This window comes from Mirounga leonina, unplaced genomic scaffold, assembly GCF_011800145.1.
Source record: "Mirounga leonina isolate KUSES-001 unplaced genomic scaffold, KU_Mleo_1.0 Mir_114, whole genome shotgun sequence".
In the NCBI taxonomy this organism is placed as follows: domain Eukaryota; kingdom Metazoa; phylum Chordata; class Mammalia; order Carnivora; family Phocidae; genus Mirounga; species Mirounga leonina.
Window position 1 is genome coordinate 37,697,019 of NW_023270265.1, and position 23,815 is coordinate 37,720,833.

General features: G+C 45.5%; 1 pseudogene; it reads right to left on the reverse strand.

The window, feature by feature from the left end:
* Nucleotides 1-17,102: 17,102 nt before the first annotated feature.
* On the reverse strand, nt 17,103-17,234 carry LOC117998844 (annotated as a pseudogene).
* Between the last annotated feature and the right edge of the window lie 6,581 nt (nt 17,235-23,815).

Here is a 23,815-nt window from a genome sequence, read left to right on the forward strand (position 1 = left end):
GGCCAAGGATATCCCCTAAGTCAGCCTCATTTTCCTCTACTAGTCTGTGATGGTTCTATCTTGCTTTCTTGAATCTCATTTTTAAAAATCTAATGCAGTTGTAGAGACCTTTCAGAATCCTGCAAGGATACAGAATAGATGCGGGGCTTTTTCCTTAAATAACATAGAAAGAAGTTTGTGAAATGCCTTTTGTCTTTGTTCCCACTTGGGATCGTGAAGAACTTACTATCTGCCTCCCAGGAATGAGGAGGCTATGGTGAGACCCCTGTTGTTTGAACTCAGTGTTGGCAAACATGACTGACACTCAGTTGTCCAGGTGTTTACACAGTGCCTCCTACAGTCTTAGCCGTGTGCATGTTCACCATGTTGGAATGGGATTTTCAACATGGAGATGTTGTGGGGTTCTGTTTTTTTGTTTTTGTCTTGGGCACATTCAAACTGATGTAATGATATAAAAGTAAAGACACTGGTGAACAGCTTGCGGGTGGAAGGTGAGTGGGAGCAGAAGTATGGGGGATGATGGGAATATCAAAATACCTTACAGAGAATCAAGAGATGATGGGGATGGTTGATAGTACAAGAAATGGCTATCTAGGTATACATTCCAAGTGGCAGAGATAACTGGTGGGGGACGGGAGGGTGGTGTATTTGACAGGGAGGAAGGGAAGGGGGATGTCAGTGGAAACAGGGATGGTGTGGGTAGTGGGCGGGGCTAGCGTACCAGAGCAAATCCACATCTCTCAAGGCAGGAAGTCAACAATGTCTGAAGTTGATAAAATGAGAAACAGCAATGAACGCATGTTCGTTAAAGATAGGGAAATAGCCACCAGAAACAAACAAACAGAAGTGAGCAAATGCAATTAGCTGTCGGGGGGGAGGGCTGGGGTTGCAAGAGGTTGAGCAGAGGCCCACTTGCTATTCAGCCTAAAGCCCTTCTACCCCAAGCAGTTTGCTAAAAGCCAATGTGTATGTGTTATCTGAGGGGAAAGGATGTTAAGCAAATTCATATAATGAAGAGCCTCCCTGTTATTTTTTACAATATTCTACTCTTTCAGAGGGATTTAATTCTTTTTAAGAAAAATGTGCCACAATTTTAAATATTAGCAAGCTAGGTCGAGTATAGGTCTGATATGTAGAGTGCATGTATATAGATCTTAATTACGACACGGATTTTTTTCATGCTTTGCCAACATTTCATTATGAAAATTTTCTAACATGAAAAGAAGTAGAAGCAATGTTACAGTCACCCTCCACCTACCCACCACCTAGATTGTACAGTTAACATTTTGTTATGCTTGTTTTATCAGCTATCTGTCCATTTATCCATTCCTCCATCTGTCAGTTCACTGTAGCTTTTCGAGGCGTGCATGACATTGATTTTTTTTTTTATTGTGGTAAAAAACACAAAGCACAAATTTTTTTGTCTTAATTTTTAAGTGGACAGTTCAGTAGTGCAAAGTATATTCCCACTGTTATGAAATAGATCTCCAGAACTTCTTCACATTGCAAAACAGAAACTGTATCTATTGAACAAGCCCCCTTACCCCTCTCCCCCAGCCCTGGTAACCATCACTCTACTTTCTGTCTCTGTGATTTTGATACTCTACATACGTCATATAAGTAAATCATACAGTATTTATCTCTGTGTGACTGGTTTATTTCACTTAATACAATGCCCTCAAGGTTCATCCCTGTTGTAGCACGTGACCGGATTTCCGTCCCTTTTAAGGCTCAGTAATATTCCATGTATAGACCACATTTTGTTTCTCCATTCATCCATTGAGGAATGGGTTGCTTCCGCTTCGTGGCTACGTGGATAGTGCTGCTATGGACATGGATGGGTGTGCAAATATCGATTTGAGACCCCGCTTTCTTTTGTGCATCTTCCCAGAAATTGAATGGCTGGATCATAGCGGTTCTATTTTTCGTGTTTTGAGGAACCTCCACGCTATTTCCCACAGAAAACACACCAGTTTACAATCCCACCAAGGGTTACAATACTCTACACCCTCACAGACACTTGCTATTTGCTGGTTTTTTGATAGTAGGCGTCCTGATGGAGGTGAAGTGGTTATTACGTTGATTGTTTTTAAGTTAATCATGACCTACGCAAGTGAGAAAACGGGATTCTCAGGAAAAATTGCAATGCTAATGACTAGACAAAGCTGGACTGTTCTAAGTAAAAGATTTTCCTTAGCAGTAGACGGTAAGTCAGGAAGCTCTTGGGGCCAATCCAGGGATGGAATTTCTCTTCGCAGTAAATTTCATTCTTATTTCCTTGTGTGAAGTCAGTGCCAGCGCCCAAGTCAGTCTAAAAGGCTACAGGCTTGTCACCATTGCAGGTGCTAAAAGAACTGCAAATTCTTTCTATGTATTCATAGTCAGATTATGGCCCTAACTGAACCAAAGTTCATTTGTTTCATATCCTGAATGTTCCAACTGATTCTGAAGCATGAGGGTCCTTGCAGTGTTTATACCAGATTAAGGCTTCATTCTCAGGTGAAAACATCTTTTGGATTAAAATATTGATTTTTGAGCCAAAGGTACCTTTTCGGGCTTCTGGAACATTTGATTTAATTTTCCTGATATTGAAATGTTTGTCAGGATGGACAAGTGTTCTCCTTCTGGTTCTATTCCTGCAGGTAGCCTGGTGATCACCGTTTTAATTAGCTCATGAAGAACTCAGGGACAGGAGTGCACTCTGGCCTCATCATATTATCACCCTGGAGTTGCATTACAGTGGACTGATCTAGGACTAAACCTGACCTTGGGGTATTTGTGAAGCTGGTAAGGAGATTAGCAAACAGAACCCTTAAGAACAATTAATCCATTTCTACACAGCTGCGCGGCTGTTGCTTTACAAAGACAAGTCTGAAAATGGATTTCTTGGTCATTTCTAGCTCTGCGCTAGAAGTTCAGTGCCGCTGTGGTCTTTGGTCTTTAGTCTCTGGGGAAGCCCAGCATCTGGGAAAAGCAATTTTCTTCTGTCCTTATCAGGGAGAAGGTGTGGTGTGACCTAAGCCAGATTGATGATTCACAATTACTGAGTTGTTGTTTCAATAGTTTGAGATAGGAGAGGGTGAACAGTCTCTCACTCCACAATCTAGAAGTCCTAATCCAATTCCGACACACATACTAACTTTTATAAATAAGCCGGCATAACAAACAAAACACAACAGTCATCCAACCTGCCTGTAAGCTCGATAACATCCCTGCACTCTGTCCTTGGGTTCTCTTGAGGCAAATGCTAGAGTATTCTACTGGCTGGCGAGTTTCAGCCAACGGTCTAGTTATCATCAAGATTTTGTTAATGGGATTAAACAGTTAGGTGGATCTTAGGCTCAAAATGGCAATCCGGAAGGAATAGGCTGTTGCACTTTCTCGGTTCCTATACTCTATTTGTGCAAGGGCAGAGGTACCCATCCACCATTTCTAGCCAATTGATTCACATATCTTGAACAGCACGCATTTCACCAATATAAGAATCATTTCTGGAAATCCCTATGCTAATTAATAAACCTTCGAGTGTTGATCGGAGGTAAAAGTGTTTCTATCTGTCAAAGTCCTGGCAGAAGACAGACAGCACACTCAAAAGAGGTGATGGAAGAACGTTTAAGAAGGCACTGTCTCTCGTAAAGGTGGGGTCAGGGTAAAAAGAAACAACAAACAGAAGCAGAAGCACTGCAGGGCGAGCGCCGGTGAGAGGCTTTGCCATCCTTGTCCAAAGCTTGAAGGGACAGAAGGAGAGGAGTTTCTCAGAATCTGGAGGGAGCTGTAGCTGAACAGACAGTGGTTCAGCAGCTGCTGGAGCCTTAGGTGGAGGAAAGGGGCCACTGCCGATTCGTAACCCCAAAGGGCTTGCTTGGGCTGTGGGTGGGGAAGGGAGATAAACACCCCAGCCTCTCCGTCCTTCCAGCCTGCAACCTCCTGCTCGCCTTCCACCAGCTGAATCTTACAGGAAGCCAGAGGCAGGGAGGCTGGGCTAGTGCCTTTCACCACGGTCAGCTCTTGGGGCCCCCAGTGGGCAGAGTGGATGATGGAGAACGTATCCGGAGGTCATCTAGCGGAACGGTTGAAGGCTGTAGACTTCTCAAATGCGCACTCGCCATTGTGAGAGCGTGGCTTCCTGGTTGGTGTACTCCACATGTTGACTAGCTTCCCAGAGTTTAACCCCGGTACCCATGCATATAACATACTGTATATGGTACAGTGTTAGAAAGTAAATTACAGATAATATAGCACCTTCCCTGAAGTTAGCCAAGTCACTCTTGAAAATAGGGGGTACCTGCAAAGAGCAGACACCGGCATGTCATTCTTCAATTGGATATCTTCTTAGGCAACTGCCTTGGGGATCTGCACTGAACAGCCTACCTCCCAGAATCCTGGAACAGCCTTCTAAAGGTGCGGCTGAAGTGTCAACTCAGAGGAAACCCTCAGAAAAAAATGGGGTGTATCCTTTAGGATGCAGTATGTTTATTAAGTCAGAGACTCCAGCGTGGTACTGTCTCCAGTAGGAAAGATACAAGAGTTTAGAAACCAAGGGGTAGAAGCTGCAGTGAGGGGCTCTACTTGCCATCACTCCTGATGACCCACTGGGAATCTTGAGCTTCCTGTCCCTGCAACTCTGGACTCTGCCTGGTTGAAGGTCCTGGTCTCCCAAAGGGACCCATTCTCGGTAGGGGACACAGCAAGCATCCCACTGAACTATAGTTTGTGGCTGCCAGCAGTGTGCTTTGAATTCATGCCCAAAGATCAGCAGAAGAGAGAAATCTTTATACTGGCAGGGGTATTGACCTTGATAATCCAGAAAACAGAGAGATGCTTTTATATAATGAGGGCAGAGAGGAATGTGTGTGAATCCAAGCAATCCACTTGGGTACCACTGGTATTCCCTTGCCGCTCCATAACTATAAGGAGACATGAGCACCAACCCAAGTCTGAAAAGAGTTTGTTGTCAAGGGTTCAGATATTCCCAGGAATGACCGTTTTGGTCACACCACTAAGTGAGCCACCAAGACCTGCCAAGGTGACAGCAGAAAATGAGAGGCATCTAGAATGGAGAGAGGAGGAGGGAGAGGATGGGTACTGGTTGTGAGTCCAAGATCAAGTGCATTGAGGTGGCTATGAGAATGTGTCAGTAGACCTCCAACTACAGGGAGCGAAATCAACCTAAGGTTCCCAGCTGTCACCCCTGAAATCCACTGCCAGCCGTTCACAGAGGCCAGTGAATGACATGGTAGGTATTCTAAGTTGGCCCCCTTTCTGGGAGACATGAGACTCCTCTCTCAGCTGATTTTGGCTGCCCCAACCCCAACAGCCTTGAGAACCTGCCTTGGACCGCACATCAGTCTAGAATACCTCCGCTCGGATCAGACCTGCCCCGTGGTCTTGTCTGGCTCCCTCCACATTCTCCCCCACATGGGTGTTCTCTCTAACAAAATCCTTGCCTATCGAATCCTGCCTTGGAGCCTACTTCTTAGAGGACCAGACCAACACAGTGACCACAAAGCCTTAGGTAAAGCCCTTCTCTGAAATAAGACTACTCTGAAATATGGGTGCCCTCTAAAGTTCCATTTTGCCCCTCGTTTAGCTGGTCCAAAGGCTGGCCCAGACTGACATTACCGCTGGGGCTGGGCACTGCCCTTGGGGCCAGTCAGCTCTCTCAAGACTCATTCTGAAGATTCCAGACCCCCATCTAGAGCAGAGTAAGAGTGTTAAGACCCTCTCGTCTTGTTATAGGATCCGTGCAGAGACAGCAGTCAGGCTCTTTCCTACACTGCCTGCTTCCGTCTTTCGCACACAAGCACTCACGATGTTGCTAGACCACAACGCTAACCCACAGCCATCAAGGGTCGTTGGGCACTTCGACAAAGCTCTAAGTAAAGCCTACAAGTACCATCCCTGGAGACACCTTCACCCTTACAAACGCACATTCCAACTCAAGGTCTTATGTCCTCTGGGCTCCCAGATAAGGAATCAAAATAAGTCTTGGGAAAACTATGGGTTTTGCACAATTGTAGCCTTAATTTTTTTTTTCCACCCTGGGAAATGTAAGCTCTCCCTTTCTGCTTCCAGAACAAAAGGTAACTGGTCTTTGGAGGAGAAAAGACTTACGTTCAGCTCTATATCAAAATGTCTCCTAATCTTGAGATCCTATCTAGGACAGCCTATATTTTCAAGCTTCAGTTCAAGTTCGTGTCCTTTGGTTGCCTTTAACTCAGTGTTTCCCCCATTGCTGACGCAGGGGGAAACATGTGCTTTGCTCTCAAAAATAAAAAGGAAAAAAAGAAGAAGAAAAAGAAAGTTCACATCTCAGGGGTTAGTGGTCCTGGGTACAGCTTACCCTCTCTGGTTTTATCCCTTGTCTTCTGTATGTATGCCTGCCCTCCCCCTCACAATGTAGTGCTGGTGGGCTCTCAGTAAATAGAATTCTCAACCAGGGAGCTTGCTGCTTTGCTGTTTAGCAGTCTTGTTGGGCCCTACATTTAAATAAGGGAGGCCTTCTTCAAAGCAGTCACCCTGAAAGCCACTCCCCACCTCCCCCTTCCTTTTTTAAAGACAAGGCTATGGGTGCTCAAAGCGGTTTGAGCATTCTTTGGGAAGCACCTTGCAAGGCAGTTCAAATAGCCTCGCAAGACATGGGGCTACAGTAATTATACCCCTTAGTAGGTATGATATCTCTTAGTAGTTTGTGAAACAAATTGTCACCCCCTTGGAAACTAGCACATGCCTCTCATTGCTGTTCCAGGTAAGGAATCATCCAATCTTAGGTCACTGTTTGTGTTACCAAGGCGGTTACACAGGGGCAGCTCTGGTCCATTTCTGGTAATTGGGCAGATGGGGTTATGCCGCGGCCATTGATAACTAACCCACCTTCAGAGCAAGAATGAGTGAGAAGTAAATGCAGCCCTCTCCCGCCCCCCCAGCTCTCTGGGGGGGGCACAATTCTGCATGGCTCTCTTACATTCCTGCACATCTTGTGAGCAGAGGCAGCGACTGCCCTCATTCTGGATTCTTTTTCCAAGCATGTTTGCATAATAAGCCACCTTAGAAAATGTGGTTTCCCCCTCCTGAGGAAAGAATAGATTTGCTCACAGCCTTGGAAAACAGAGATAGTCTCTCCCAGCAGAACAAAGACATGCAGACTTACGATCTGGCATTAAAAAAAGGGAATAGCTCCTTGTCATGCCAGAGGCAGGCATGTTTCCCGCCCAATATCAAAGATTCGGCACACTGACCTCCAGGTTGCTTTCCTATAATGAAACCCACTGTGTGTGCAGATGTTGTCTGGTCCTCGTCACATCACTCTGTGGAAACTGGGGTGCACTGAACCCACAGGAAGACTCTGGCTACTGCAGCTGCTTCGAGAAATAAACTGGCCTTTGTCTCTGACCTGGCAATCTTACACCTTCTGCCAACGTCCCTGAAACTGGGGTGGCCTGACCTGTAGGTAGCGGGCCTCGATTTCCACATCTCCATTCTAGCAAAGAACGTTGTCTTGGTGCGAAGCAGAGCCGGCCAGAAAAAGGGTCCTAGGAGGATTATCATGACAGGCCAGTCCTGTTTGGAGCCCATATTTGTTTCCTGTAGCGACTCTAACAAATACCACCAACCAGGGGCTTAAAACAATAGACATTTGTTCGGTTCTGGAGGCCGGCAGTCTGAAAGCAAGGTGTTAGCAGGGCTGCATTCCCTCCAAAGGCTCTAGGGGAGATTCCATTCTTCTGTTCTTCTCCTCTTCTACCTTCTGGTGGCTGTTGGCATTCCTTAGCTCTGACTCCTCTCCTCCGTGTATCTTTCCTCTGTGTGTCTCTTCTAAGGACACTTGTCATTGGATTTAGGACCCACCTAGATAATCCTCCCATCTCAAGATCCTTAGCTTAATTACATCTGCAAATACGTGTTTTTGCAAATAAGGTAACACTCAGAGGTTCTGTGCATTAAGAAGTAGGCATGACTTTTAGAGGGCCACATTCAGCCCCCCACATGAGCCCAAATTCACATCACCTGGATGGTCAAAAAAATTGTAAGCTATTCATATAATTTAAAGAGGTTCTGAACTGGTAGAGTTCTTAAGTACCTGGCAAAAACAAACACAAGTCCTCTTTGGAAAAAATGCATCCCCAACCTAGGCCTCAAAACAATCTTACAAATAATTTCCCAAGGGAAATGAGCAGGTCATGGTAAAAAATAACCAAGAATGTAAGTAAAACAAAGCACAACCAGTGAAAACCAGCAGAAAAGGATTTACATGAGCTGTTCTAGGAAAAAGTGTATTGCAATGTAACTAAAATACTAAAGTCAAAATAACCCCCTTACCTACTGGCATTTTTAACCAGGGGCTCAATGGATCCCTAGAGATCTGTGGATGGGTCCCAGGAATGGTTGAATATCCCTTGCAGTTTCGTGCAGAAATTTTTATATGCGTATATTTTCTTTTCTTGAGAGAGAATTCATAGATTTCATGAGTCTATGATTAGATTTTAAAACAGTACCTTGACAAAGAAGAAGTCAAACTCACTCTTTGCAGATGATATGATACTTTATGTGGAAAACCCAAAAGACTCCACCCCAAAACTGCTAGAACTCACACAGGAATTCAGTAAAGTGGCAGGATATAAAATCAATCCACAGAAATCAGTGGCATTTCTATACACCAACAACAAGACAGAAGAGAAATTAAGGAGTTGATCCCATTTACAATTGCACCCAAAACCATAAGATACCTAGGAATAAATCTAACCAAAGAGGCAAAGAATCTGTACTTAGAAAACTATAGAATACTCATGAAAGAAATTGAGGAAGACACAAAGAAACAGAAAAATGTTCCATGCTCATGGATCGGAAGAACAAATATTGTGAAAATGTCTATGCTACCTAGAGCAATCTACACATTTAATGCAATCCCTATCAAAGTACCATCAACTTCTTTCAAAGAAATGGAACAAATAATCCTAAAATTTGTATGGAACCAGAAAAGACCCCAAATAGCCAGAGGAATGTTGAAAAAGAAAAGCAAAGCTGGCGGCATCACAATTCCGGACTTCCAGCTTTATTACAAAGCTGTCATCATCAAGACAGTATGGTACTGGCACAAAAACAGACACATCGATCAATGGAACAGAATAGAGCCCAGAAGTGGACCCTCAACTCTATGGTCAACTAATCTTTGACGAAGCAGGAAAAAATGTCCAATGGAAAAAAGACAGTCTCTTCAACAAATGGTGTTGGCAAAATTGGACAGCCACATGCAGAAGAATGAAACTGGACCATTTCCTTACACCACACACAAAAATAGACTCAAAATGGATGAAAGACCTAAATGTGAGACAGGAATCCATCAAAATCCTAAAGGAGAACACTCGTTGACCTCAGCCGCAGCAACTTCTTCCTAAACACATCACCAAAGGCAAGGGAAGCAAGGGCAAAATGAACTATTGGGACTTCATCAAGATAAAAAGCTTTTGCACAGCAAAGGAGACAGTCAACAAAACCAAAAGACAACCGACAGAATAGGAGAAGATATTTGCAAATGACATATCAGATAAAGGGCTAGTATCCAAAATCTATAAAGAACTTACCAAACTCAACACCCAAAGAACAAATGATCCAATCAAGAAATGGGCAGAAGACATGAACAGACATTTCTGCAAAGAAGACAACCAAATGGCCAACAGACACATGAAAAAGTGTTCAACATGACTCGGCATCAGGGACATAGAAATCAAAACTTCAATGAGATACCACCTCTCACCAGTCAGAACGGCTAAAATAAGTCAGGAAACGACAGATGTTGGTGAGGATGTGGAGAAAGGGGAACCCTCCTACACTGTTGGTGCAGCCACTCTGGAAAATAGTACGGAGGTTCCTCAAAAAGTTGAAAATAGAGCTACCCCACAACCTAGCAATTGCACTACTGGGTATTTACCCCAAAAATACAAATGTACTGATCCAAAGGGGTATGTGCACCCCAATGTTTATAGCAGCAATGTCCACAATAGCCAAACTATGGAAAGAGCCAAGATGTCCATCAATAGATGAATGGATAAAGAAGACATGGTATATATATAAAATGGAATATTATGCAGCCATCAAAAAAATGAAATCTTCCCATTTGCAATGATACGGATGGAACCAGAGGGTACTATGCTAAGAAAGACAAGTATCATATGATCTCACTGATATGAGGAATTTGAGAAACAAGACAGAGGATCATAGGGGAAGGGAGGAAAAATGAAACAAGATGAAACCAGAGAGGGAGACAAACCATAAGAAACTCCTAATCTCAGGAAACAAACTGAGGGTTGCTGGAATGGTGGGGCCTGGGAGGGATGGGGTGGCTGGGTGATGGACATTGGGGAGGGTATGTGCTATGGTGAGCACTGTGAATTGTGTAAGACTGATGAATCACAGACCTGTACCTCTGAAATAAATAATACGTTATATGTTTAAAAAAAGAAGACAGTAGGAAGGGAAAAATGAAGGGGGGGAAATCGGAGGGGGATACAAACCATGAGAGACTATGGACTCTGAGAAACAGACTGAGGGTTTTAGAGGGGAGGGGGGTGGGGGGATGGGTTAGCTTGGTGATGGATATTAAGGAGAGCACGTATTGCATGGAGCACTGGGTGTTATATGCAAACAATGAATCATGGAACACTACATCAAAAACTAATGATGTAATGTATGGTGACTAACATAACATAATAAAATAAAATTTGAAAAAGAAAAAATAAATAAAACAGTACCTAACTGGGGCTCCTGGGTGGCTTAGTTGGTTACGCGTCTGCCTTTGGCTCAGGTTATGATCTAGGGTCCTGGGATCAAACCCAGCATCTGGCTCCTGGCTCAGCAGGGAGTCTGTTTCTCCCTCTCTCTCTGCCCATCCCTCCACTTGTGTGCTCTCTCTCCCTCAAATAAATAAAAATCTTTAAAAAAAATAAAAATAAAGCAGTACTTAACCCCGAAAGAACTTTAAATCCTGAATTTTAAATATACTATGCACCAAATAGAAGCTAAAGGCATTTTGGAAAATGTTGAAGCTGTTCTTACAGGAAGAACTTTTAAATCATGGAAATTAAGATGCTACGAAACTCGAAATTATGACTATTCTTATCATGATCATTCCCCATTGGGAATGGGTTTCTTGGTGACAAGGGAATTGTGAGAATGCCACTTCGTATTTCCAGAACACTAGCACTGTTGATCTTGTAATTAATGTAATAATAGGGATTGTTGGTGATGACAAGGATGCAAAAGAAATAGCCCACATCCTGAAAGGATTTTCATGGGAAATCAATAAATGAAATCAACCTTAGGAAAGCAAGGCTAAAGTAACAGTGTGCCCACTTTATGTCATGCTTATTCCCCTTTAGTGCCTTCTTCCACATCATTTCACCTGGAAGGTTCTCTCCTACCCCCCACCCTTTATCTTTTCATATCCCATCCCTCTTCAAAGTCAAGTTCAATCCCCATCATGAAAGCTCAAGCCACCATGAAGTCTTTTCTAGATTCTTGGGTCTTGCTGCTCACTGGCTTGCTTGCTAGCTCTCTGTATTTCTTTGTCTCTTTTTCTTTCCTTTGAATGTCTATAATTTTCATGGTTTTGCTCATTTAACAAATATTTAGTTTAAATGGACAGATTTAGCATTTGTTTTAATTCAAAACCACCTTGGTTGCATAAGAAAGTCCACTTAAATTAGCCTAAACAAAGAGAGGAAGAGGGAAGAGAAAGTGAGAGAAAAAAAGAAAGACACAGAGAGACAGAGACAGAGAGAAAGAACTTACTGGACCTCTGAACCAAATACAGGAAGAACAAAAACAAGGGCAGAATTCACCTGAGGCTGTTAGGAGTATGAGCTGTCAAGCTTCTCTCTCAGTGTCTTGTCCCCACTTCTGTATTTTATTCTTTCTTCCATAGGATAGCAGACATGGCTGCTGGCAGCATAAACTCATAACCCAGAAGTTCCATGATCAGAGAGAAAAAAAGATCTGCTCTCTTTTAGATCCATTGCTTTTGTTGTTGTTGTTGTGGGGTTTGTTTGTTTGTTTGTTTGTTTGTTTATTTAAGGAGGCTCCATGCCTGGCGTGGAGCCCAACACAGGGCTTAAACTCACAACCCTGAGATCAACTCCTGAGCTGAGATCAAGAGTCAGATGCTTAACTGACTGAGCCACCCTGGTGCCCCTCTTTTAGATCCATTGTTAAAAATTTCAAAGAAGGACTCTTATTGACTTGGTGGTGTCACATGTTTATCTTTGACTCAGTCACAATGGCTAGGGAGTTGAGGTCCAATGATGAGCCTATCCTGAGTCACCTGAACTCTGCTGTGGCCTGCGATGTCTCTTATAAGAAGGGAAGAAGGGTTGTTAGGCAGCAAGAACAGATCCTATATGGATTACTATTGACCTGCCTTTAAGTCTTACTATAATGAGCTCTTTAGAGAGCTTATTTTACAAGAGAGGTCAAATATTACCTTCCACACTCACTCCATTCTTTGAAAAACAGCCTTGTCCACAGACCCTGCTGCCTGGGAATCTATATTTTGAACCAGTGGACACTGACCTCTAGCCCTCACCTCCACTAATGATCAAAGTGGGCATCAGACCAAGGACAGTCAATCTTCTGGTTGGCTCACACCCATGACCTGGTACAAATGGATGACCTAACTGGTTTTCTGTCTCTCTATCTTCTTCTCTCCCTCCCTCTCAAGAATTTCACTAATAAATTAGGCTATCCTAGTTTAACTGACTTGGTTGGTTAATGGTGGACACTAAAACCAAAAGGTCAAAATGGAGAAGAGGTCCAAAAGATCATGATGGGTCAGGTGCAATCCAGAGTTATGGGAGAAAAGACTGGAAAAGCAGAGGCACCAGAGGAATCAACTGGGAGTAGGCCTGATAGAAGCAGGCACATGGAGTTAGCTGGTCACTGAAATGGCAGAGCATAAGGTGAAGATCCATGAACTCGTTGAACAAAAATACAAGGAACACTTCCTTTGGGCCACACTTTGGGCTGCTTACGGGGACATGGCTGTGAATAAGACGAACACCTTTCTTCTAGTCTCGCAGGAGGGCAGAGCTAAATAAAATGCACATAAGCACACACATTTCCGGGGAGTGGTATGAGGAGGAAGACCCCTGCTGTTGGCATATCTGGCAGGAATGCCCAATCATCTCCCCTGTGCACTTTTTGTGATGCCCAGTGCTCATGGCCCTATTCCTGGATCTCATGAAATTGTGCCATAGGAATCCTTATCTCAGGATGAATAGGTCTCAGCTCAGCCAAGTAGGTCTCTGTTCCATGCAGTAAAGACACTCAGTCTCCTCGTCTATTCTTTACCTCCAGTGACACAGGAAGAAGTCAAGAATTATTGGCTATTGGGTGATTTGAAGCAGGGCCAACTGACTATAGTCAAAAGCCCACCCCTTGGAATCATGGTAACAGGTGCTTTTACTGAGATGGAAGGGAAAGAACTTTGAGTTGCATCTGCTTGCTATACCAACTTCTGCCCTAATGCAAGATTCCAGTATCACAGCATCCTATCCATTCAGGGCTCTTGGGTGATTACAAGTCCAAAACTATTTTCTGGGCCTTGGTCTTCCTAGAATATGAATTAGAAAGACCAGGATTTTCAGTGGAATGTATGCTACATGCTCAAAAGGAAAAGGTGAGTTAAGATCAAAGAAGAGCTCCTGAAGGGGACATGGCCCAGTGGCAAGAGAGAAGCAGTAGTACTTTGGGGTGCGGGGATGGAAGAGGCTGAGGCTACTGTCCCCTCTGGGTGCTAAGGTAGATTGTAATGGACATCTGCTATTTCTGCCTGGGCTGCTCCCAGCTACATGGCCTCATCAATTTCAAGCCCCTTTCTTCCCACCTTTTTTGTGTGCTTATAAGGTAGTTCAAATTTGGTTTCTGTCACTTGCTACCAAAAGAGTCAGGAAGGTTCCATTTGGTTCTGTCTCTGCCTTCAGGAACCACACACTGAAACAAAGAAAGCCTAGGAGCCGTGTAAGTGGAAGGTCCCATGGGATTAATAGAGACCAACTTCCTTATGGAGAGATTCTTACCCAGACGCCTGTACCCCAGGTGAACGTGGGGCAGGCTCTCCGGGGACGTGTTGACATAAGATTAAGTTGCACTGGGATACTCTACTTATGAGCTATTTTGATTGAAAGAACAAACTAAAAAATAATTATTATAATTATAGCCCATTTCCTTCACAGAGTTATACCTTTCGGTGAAGGTGACTTGAACACAAGAATCTCCCCTTTGTGTGCAGATGGAAATGGATCCGAAAATAGTGCACACTTTGGGTCACAGCTTCTGGCATTTCCCTGTTCACTGCCTTTATTGCTCTCAAAAGAACAGAGTGCTTACATTTTTCTTTGTTTATGTCACAATTCCTTTATCAGTGGTTTCCTTTAAAAAAAAAAACAAAAAACAGTCATTTGGTTTTCTTTATTTTTGAAGAGCCCAGTAAATTTCAAAACCAGCTTGCCATTCTGCTGACCACTAAGCTTCCACTCCTGCTAGCAGGGTCCAGCCTTACTTGGGCTCCCGGGCATCTTTCTGTCTCTGGCCTCACCGGGCATTTTCACATGGACAGAGTGTGAAGGGCAAGGCCCGCAGGAAACCACACAGACACTCTGACACACTGTCTTGCAAAATCTCCCAGTGACCCATGTGGAGTGCAAAGTCCAACCTTCATTTCAGCCTGCATGAATGAGCCCAGTAGTCAAGGACGGTGCCCCGCTGTGCCCTGGACCACTCCTCCTGTGACCAGGAAAGGCCCCCTTCTGGAAGAAGTGCAGCAGCGGCCAGGAGAAATGCTTGTCCAGCCTCCTGGGGAGCCCAAGGCCCGAGTCCCTCGCCTGCTGCTAAGCTGGGCCTGAAGTCCAAAAGGGAGCCGTTTCCGCTTCCACTGCCAGGCCACTGGAGGCCTGCAGAGCCGTTCCAGAGCCCCATGGAAGAGCATAGGGCAGTCATTGTCATGTAAAACTAGCCTGGGCAAAGCCCCAGAGAACATGCTGTTGGATGCCATCCTGTTCTCCCTGCACAAGGGCATGTGAGAGATAAAAGTGGTGCCGCCCCTGCCGTTGGGCCCTGCCTTCTCCCATTGCTCCGCGATCTAGCTCCCACTTTCAAGCTCCCTCCCGCCCTGGGTTCATAGATCACCGCATTTTCTCCCAGAGGCGCCCAGGGGAGGGAAGGCTCCTGGTGGCCACAAAGAGCAGGGACAACCCAAGGAATGAAGCCAGTGGCCTCCTCTCTGCCAACGCTCCATTGAAAGCACATCTTCGCACCGGGATAGCAGGCCGATTTGCCTCCCCTGCCAGGCCTGCCTCTCTCCATCAAATGTCTGCGTTGCCCAAGATCACCTTTCAGCCTGATAACGCAGAATAAGGCCGCTGTCTGCTTGTCCCCTTGAGGCCTTTCATGCAAAGCCAAGCCGGCTGACATTCTGCATAATACCTTCCCCAAAGAAGGCTGCAGCTTTCGCTCCATTCCTATGCAAAACACGGAGCTTGCCAATAGCAAATTGTTCTGACCCACGAGAGCCGGCTAGAGCCAGGACAACTTCTCTGTAAGCTTCTCATCAATTACTTTTTATTTTCCAAGCTGGACATACCCTGTGGAGCAAGGCTAGAAGCGGAGCTATGCTCAGAGAATATTCTGGCAGTGAAAACACCAGGGTGCTAAATGAAACATCTATGCTCTCCCCACCAACTTCAAAAAATGGGCCTCACAAGCCATAGCGAGGATTATTCCGAACACTGTCATTTCTTGGCATCTCAGGTTGAATTTTCCAGGACACAAAGGCATGTGGCGTTCCATCATCTTGATCATTTTTATGGCCAGTGGGGAGGTAGAAGGGAGCAAATAATTGGATGCACCAAGCTATGGAACAAATGAAACTGTAAAACGCTCGTGATCCAGTAAGTCCCGGATCAAAGTGACTGGCCCTTAGAGATGCCAAAAAAATTGGCCTCCCTCAAAATAAGAAGTGAAGAGGGGGCCTCCAGCAGTGGGTCTAAAAGGGAGTCTTCCCCAGGCTTGTAGAAGTATACATTTCCCATTCATCAGCCAATGCTCAAGGAAACGTGTCATCTAGGAAATGGACTCAGGGCTACATACTAGGGGGAAATATTGGAAGGAAATAAATCAAAATATGCACACGAGTTGTGCCATGATGATGGGATGACTGGGCATTTTTTCCATTTCTCTATTTTCCTAATTTCCTATATACCACAATAATTCATAATTTTTTTTTAGTTTCTTAAGAGAAACCCCCCCTTTTTTAAGCATGTTTGCCACCTAAACACCCAGTTAAAAAATTTAGCCCTCATTCTTGAGTCCTTTGTCTTCTTCTGCTTAAATATCTCAAGCATGTGTCCTCTCTATCTCCACCTTCTGGTCCCTAGGGCACACTGGGTGCCATGTCATCATCTTTCTTTCTGATCATCCTCCTCCCCTAAATGGCTTCCCCATTGCTGGTCTCACCAAACATTCTGTCCATCCTCCAAGGGCAGCCAGAGTGACTTTCTAAAATAGAAACCCTATCACATCACATTCCTGCTTAACTTCTTCAACAGCTCTTCATGGCCTCCAGGAGACAATTTAAATTCCTCTCGGTAACATGCAGGCCTCTTCAAAACCTGCCAAGCTCTTCAACTTCATCTTTCGTTCCCCAACAACCTTCCCCAGGGCCACTACCACTTGGGGTCCTCGAGGTATCTTCATCCAGCTCCAGGCCTTTATATAAGCCATTGTCTTCACCTGAAAGGCTCCCCCCTCCCACCTGGGCGGCTTCCCAGGACTCCATGAAGCTCAAGCATCCCATGCTTCCCACCCAAGGAGATGCCGATGGCCATGCACTCTGTCCTGACAGCGGGCCTGCCCACATCACAGCACCCTACACACGGCTTTGGAGCTACTCATGGCTGTTTTCATCTCTCTCGCTAGACCATGGGCTCCCGGAGAGCACGGCCCAGGTTGATTCATTTCTGGATCCCCAGCACTTGGTTTCTATAGTACTTGGCCAAGGTGAGAAGTTTGATAAATATTTGTTGATTTCAGAAAAGGAGTCAGTCAAGGAATTAAAATGTGGCTTTCTGCCAGAGTTGTTATTTAGAACTACAACATGTACTTTACCACCATTAGAAACAAATTTTTTTAATTAGCAATAATCTCGCCTCGGATAAACTTCATTGGCTACGATACTGCCACTGGATTGTCTAAGATACTTAAGAAAAGCCAAATCACATCAAATGCCTATTGGTTCCCAGATTCTAAGCTTTTTATCTCTCCCACTGCTTACCCTCCCCCCCCTCCTCAGCTGAGCCCCTTTCACCAGCCCACAGGTGTCTGCAAGGAAAATACAGAGAGGAGCCTAGAGGAGTTAGGTTGCCTGGGTTTTAGTGTAGCTGTGCTCAGGACCTCAGTGGCAAAAGATTATAGGTGTCAACACTGTATTACGGGAGGGTTCCTGTTTTGAAAAGGTGTCTTCTTATAGAAGTATCCATCATAATTACAGAAGCCCTAATTCAATTTCTTTGTGCAGTCACAGATCGCTAACCCCTTGACAGAGGATAAGGTGAATTTAGAGAGAAACTAGAAGCCAAAGTGGCAGAAGCTACTGCCAAATGAGGATTAGCTAGAAATGTAGGTAAAACATCCCTGAAATTATAAGGGGAGTTGGAAACTAAGAGGGTGCTTACACACAGCGAAGGGTCCAGAGTCTGGGCTCTTACCCATCCATCCATTAGCTGTGTGACCTTGGGTAAGTCACCCAACCTGTTAGACCCTCAGTGTAAAATGAGGAGGAATTGTAGTGTCCTATGAGAGCCTGTGAAATTGGTTCAGGGCACTAGAAGTCTTTGCGCTTAAAGGGAGAAAGGTAAGAACCTGGGCCAGCAGGGAGAAGGACAGGACTGTACATCCTGGGGCAGATTTCTTAAGCTCTTTGAGCTCTGGCTTCCTCATCTGGAAAATGGGGTTTAGATTTATTTATTTTTATTTTTTTGAGAGAGAGTGTGTGTGTGAGCAGGGCAGGAGGCAGAGGGAAGGAGAGTCTTCAAGCAAGCAGACTCTGCTGAACGTGGAGCCCAACACAAGGCTCAATCTCCCCACCCCGCGATCACAACTTGAGCCAAAATCAAGGGGGACGCTTAACCCACTGAGTCACCCAGGGCACCCCTGAAAAATGGGGTTTATAACTAGAACTCCCAGAGCCGTTGGGAGGAATAGAAAGCCGCATATATGGAGTACCGATGGTTATTTCTGGGATTTGAGCCACGGGGCATAGTAATTATTATGTAGATGCACCTGGTTTCAAATTCCAGGTCTGCTGTGTCACCTCAGGCCCTTGGGTAAGCTCCTTACTTGCTCTGAGCCTCTGTTTCTTCCTGTGACAAATGAAGATAACGGCTGTGTGTACCTCAAAGGGTCATTGTGAGGATTAAATACAATCAATGCAAATAAATAAATGTAAGGGAATCAAGATCTGGCAGACAATAACTTCACCCCTCTTCCTGTCTAACAGGTGCACCAGACCAGGGACTCAGCCCCGCTCCCGCTCCTTCAGCATCCTCCCCGCTGAGGTCATAAGGGTCCTTCCTTCCCATCCTTCCAGAGGGAAGAGGAAAGCAAGGTCACTGGTAACAGGCGAGGGGCCCAAGGTGACCTTGGAGGCACAGAGAAAGCTGGCCTGGAACTCATCTGCCCTCAGAGCCCACCAGTTCACCCCGCCTAACCTCCCTTGGTTTCCGAAGCTTAAAATAGCTGAACCTGTGTGGCCACATTTTCGCATGCCACTTGCAGAGAACCCCTAGGGTGTTTTCAAGGCCACCTCTGCACTTCTCAATAGCCCAGCTCCAGTTATGAGTTATTCATACACACCAGGCTCCACCACGTCTGCCCCAAAAATGTGTTCTGAGTGCTTTTCTGCTCGGGCCCATCTCCAAGCAGCTCTGCTGGCTTAGAAGGGTCAGGCCCATCAGCTTCTTTAATAAACGGGGCCTGCGCAGCCCTGGAGGCTGCCGGGCAGAGGGAAGGGATGACAGGCTCTGAGTGCAGGACCACATGACAGGACAAAGCCTGCCCTGGGTGTCCAGTGTTCTAGATCCAGCGCCACCGGTCACCGTTGTGTGACCTTGAAGAAGTCGCGTCACCTCTGCGGACCTTGAAGAGGTGTTGTGGAGACCAGGGCTTTCTAGATCTCTCAGATGGCCTCGGATCTCCACCACGCACTGGCTTCATTCTTGGACCTTAGCTGATGTCAAGAGAGCTTCCAGCAGCTCCAAACCAATGCTTCTCATGTTCACAACCCGCAGGAAACAGAGAGAGCTTTTCTTCCCCCCGACTCTTGTTTCCTGCGGCGGGGCGCTGGTCAGAGGAACTGGCCCTCAGAGCCCATTCCGACCGCTCTAGGAATGCTTCCCCGGCCTGCAAGGGCTGCAGCCTGAAAATCTGTCTCCCCAGCCTCGGCTCAGCCAGGCAAATGGGCTGCCCCCTCCCCCCAGGTGGCCTGGGGTGAGATTCAGAAGGCAGCAGCGACAGAACTACTCCGGTCTTGCTGCCTCGGCTGTGGCTCCCAGACAAGGACAGCTGTCCCCGTGGACAGTCTTGAGCTGCACAGAGGCTGGGAAGTTTCTGAGGCCTGGATTGTAACAACTGGGTACATTTGTTTGGCGGCTGGGGGCTCCTCCCTCCCCACCTCCTTACTTGGTCCCTGGTGAGCAGAAGCGTCTTTCCCGAAGACCCAGCCAGAGTCTGCTTCTCTAGCCTTTCCAGGGACTTGCATGAGCACCTGCTTCCCTGCATAAAATACCTTCCTGCTTCAAAATTTCCAGAGGCATTCCCGTTCCCTGTATTCGACCTCTGACCGGGGTTCCATCCCTCAACCAGTCCCGGGGCCGCAGGGAAAGGCCTGTGCTGATTGCCTGGGCCCGGGGCACACGCTCGCCCAGGAAGTCTGGGCCGGTCGTCTCTGCCAAAAGATACAGACTAAGAATCATTTCCTGAAGTTACTATTCGTTTAGTATTGCCCAATAGCCTAATAATAATTTAATTACAGTGATCAAAGGAAGGAGGGAATGGCTATTGGGCAACCAGAAAACAAATGCCCATTATACGCTCCAACCCAGATGTCTGGGGAAGAAACGCTGGAAGACAGAAGTGGAATCGCAGATGACATCGAGATTCTGTTCAGGCCAAAGCTGGGGCACAGCAGACTGGCGGGCCCTCGCCAAGACCCCTTCCATTTCCCTCCCTGGCTCATGCGTCCAACCCCTGGCCCTGTGTGCTCTGCTTCTGGCCCACACCCACGACTCGCTCCAGAAGACTACTCTGTGTGGCTACACTTGCAGAGAACTGGGGCCACCTGGGAACTCACTTGGTCAGGTCGGCCCTTGACCAATGACTGATTGGTGCAGAGGGAGGGAAGACCAGCTCTCCTGCCCCAGGTGTGGTCTCCCTCCAAGGGAGAACTGACATCATGGGGCTCCTCTTCAGGATCAGGCTGAGGCTGGGACTTCCCAGGAGAACACAGGTACGCTCAGCTTCTCCCGCTCCTTGTCCTGCTCCCCCAGGTCCCGGGGAAGACTCCTTTCATAAGTCATGCGCACACGAATCGCCAGCTCAGGGTCTGCTTCTGAGGAACCCGGCGCATACTGATATGGCCACAGGTGTTCACACCTATGAAATCCTCCGTCTGGACTCTGGCTCACTTGGAATGTGACATTGTCAATCTTGAGGTGAGTCCTACCTCTGAGCTAGGATTCTGGAGGCAAAACGGTTCCCCCCCTTTATAGAAAGGAGGTCACGGAACTTTTTGTAATTCCTTCTTTGCCCTTAGACCAAGATTACAGCTGTGCAAACCTAGGAAAGAATCAATTAATCTTGGTTTTATTTTAGCTGCTCCTTGATTAAAAATGCTAATGGCTACCAGAGGTGTTCACTTAAACCCCAAGTTCCTAAATAAGTATTTGAGGGAAGAACCATTTTTCTTTCATTTATTTAAAGAAAAAAAAAAGATCACCGGTGAAGAGAGCCACCCTAAGGTGTAGGAGCTTCTTGGCATCTCTGGTCCCAGCTCTGGTCCCAGAGTTTCCCGAGGAAGGGGAGGTCGGGGACACAGGAGAGGCAAGCCATGGGAAGCAGGTGGCAAGATGGACAGGAGGTCTCCTTGCGACTCTGCTGCTGACAGATGAGGTAAGCCAGCCATCATGGGACCAAAGACCTCTCTGAGCCCACTTCTTCGTCTATTGAAATGATTGCCTCATGGGTCCTTTCTTAGCCCTAAAGTCGTCTATCCCCTCCAGGAAGGATGTCCACATAGCTACAGGCACTAGACTTTAATACTGAATATTTAATATTTTTCCATAGAAACCAGAGGGGAGTAGAAGCAACTTATTGTATTGTGTCCTTTTATTTTTCTAAGAAGTAAGCAAATTCATTGCACTACCAGCAGATACATAAAGGCTGAAGGCTGACCTCACAGCGTCCAAGAACAATTCCTGATCCCAGCCAAGAGGAACATTGGGAATTTCCTTCTTAAGCAGCTGTTCAAGTGTCCAAATCAGTACATCTTTGTCTTGGACCCATGCAACCCACAGGCTCACTACCTCCCACCAGGAGGGACCATTATTTGGGAGATGGTTATATTGTAAGAAAACCTCTGTTTGCCAAATTGGAGGTTGGGTAATTACAATTCCAGGACTTCATGTAGGTGGTTTCTTCAAAGGCTTTCACTTATTTGCTGCTTAGTGTAGAAGAAACCTCATTTATGTCATTTCTTTTTCTCCCAGAGAAGCTAAGTTCAGTACAGATAATGTACTATATATCCCTGTATCACTGACTTTAATATGGCTCCAGGCAACTTAATGTTAAAGCAATTTGATGATTTGATATTATAAAAAGCATCTATTTTTATTGAGAATGGGAGGTCAACCACTCAAGTGTCCATCAGAAAATGCTGTAGCTGCTAAAAGGCATTTGTTTGTAAAAGGGAAGGAGGAGGGAGGGAGGGAGGAAGGGAGGAAGGAAGGCAGGAAGGAAGGAAGGAAAGAAAAGAAAGACAAGTTTATACATGCTGCTGAATTTTAAACCCTGCAGACTAGCCTGATAGTGTCCAATAGAAAATATGATGTGAGCCACATGTGTAGTTGGAAAGTATCTAGTAATCATACTAAAAAATGTAAAAAAAACCCCAAAAATAGGGCGCCTGGGTGGCTCAGTCGGTTAAGCGACTGCCTTCGGCTCAGGTCATGATCCTGGAGTCCCGGGATCGAGTCCCGCATCGGGCTCCCTGCTCGGCGGGGAGTCTGCTTCTCCCTCTGACCCTCCTCCCTCTCATGCTCTCTGTCTCTCATTCTCTCTCTCTCGAATAAATAAATAAAATCTTAAAAAAAAAATAGTTGAAACTACTTTTAGTAACATATTTTATTTGACCTAATACATACTATTTTTTCACCTGATATATTTGAAATGAAAATATCATTTCAACATGTGATCAATATAAAAATTAATAAGCCATATTGCATTCTTTTTTTTCCCCTCTAACTTTTCTAAAACTTCATGGTTAAGTGTGTTTTTTTGCACTTGGAGCACATCTCAACTTGAGCTTGCCTCATTTCAAGTGCCCAACTGTCCATGTGGCCGCCATGTCAGACGGTGCCAGTCTGATGGAGAGTCCTTGCTGAAAAGACACCCATGATCTGTAATCATCAAGTCAGATGGCTTCATCTCACACACAAGCCTCCTCCGAGTTCTTCTTGAAATCTTTGCTCCTTAAGGCACATTTGACTACCTACTCCTTGACACTTCCTCCTCCTGATTTACAAAACCCAACATTCCCAGCTCTTCTCCTGTCCCTCCACTGCTGTACTCACAGAGTTCTTGCTGCCCTCAAAGCATAAACTCTCAAGCTGTCAAGCTGCCTCTCTTTCTCTCTCTCTCTCTCTCTCTCTCCCCCCCCCCCTCACTCTGAACAGCTCCCAAAGCCAGGCTCCCAGGCTGGACCTGGCCCCTCAGTTCCAGTCACACATAGTCACAGTGTTGCCTGAAGGACAGCTCCCCCTAGCATGCCTCAGCTCCTCAGACTAAATGTTCTAGATCAATCCTACCTTCTCCTCCTACCCATGCCAGCCTCTCTCCCCAATCTCAGTTTTTGTTCATGTCAATATTGCCACTCAACAAATATTTCATGAGCACTTACTATGCACCAGCTGTGAGGATATAACAATGGACAAGCCCAACAAAAAGTTGTCTTCGTGGAGCTGACATTCTACTGAGGACAGTCAGATAATAAAAAATAATAAATAAGTAAAATCTATAGTATGTTAAAAGGTAATATTCACTATGGAGAAAAATACAGCAAGAGAAGGGGAATTGGAAGTAGAGGAGATGCATGGTTTTCTTTCTTTAATCTCCCAAATCCGTGGTATCATTTTATTATTAAAATAAAATGGTTATAATTTTTTAAAATCATTGTAATTCATGCTGAGTCATCAATGATCAGACAAGCAATTTAACCACTTTGAGCCTGTCTCCTCAGCTATAAGATGGGGAAAGGATTCTTACCTCATAGAGTTCTAGTGAGAATTAATATGAGATTGTGCACATAATATATTAGGTATGGAGACTGGCTCATGGTAGGTGCTCAATAAAAAGCAGAAATGATGATGATGATGGTGATTATGGTGGTGGTGGTAATGGTGAGGATGGTGATGGTGAGGATGATGATGGTGGTGGTGGTGGTGATGATAATGATGGTTATGGTGAGGATGATGGTGGTAGTGTTGGTAGTCGTGGG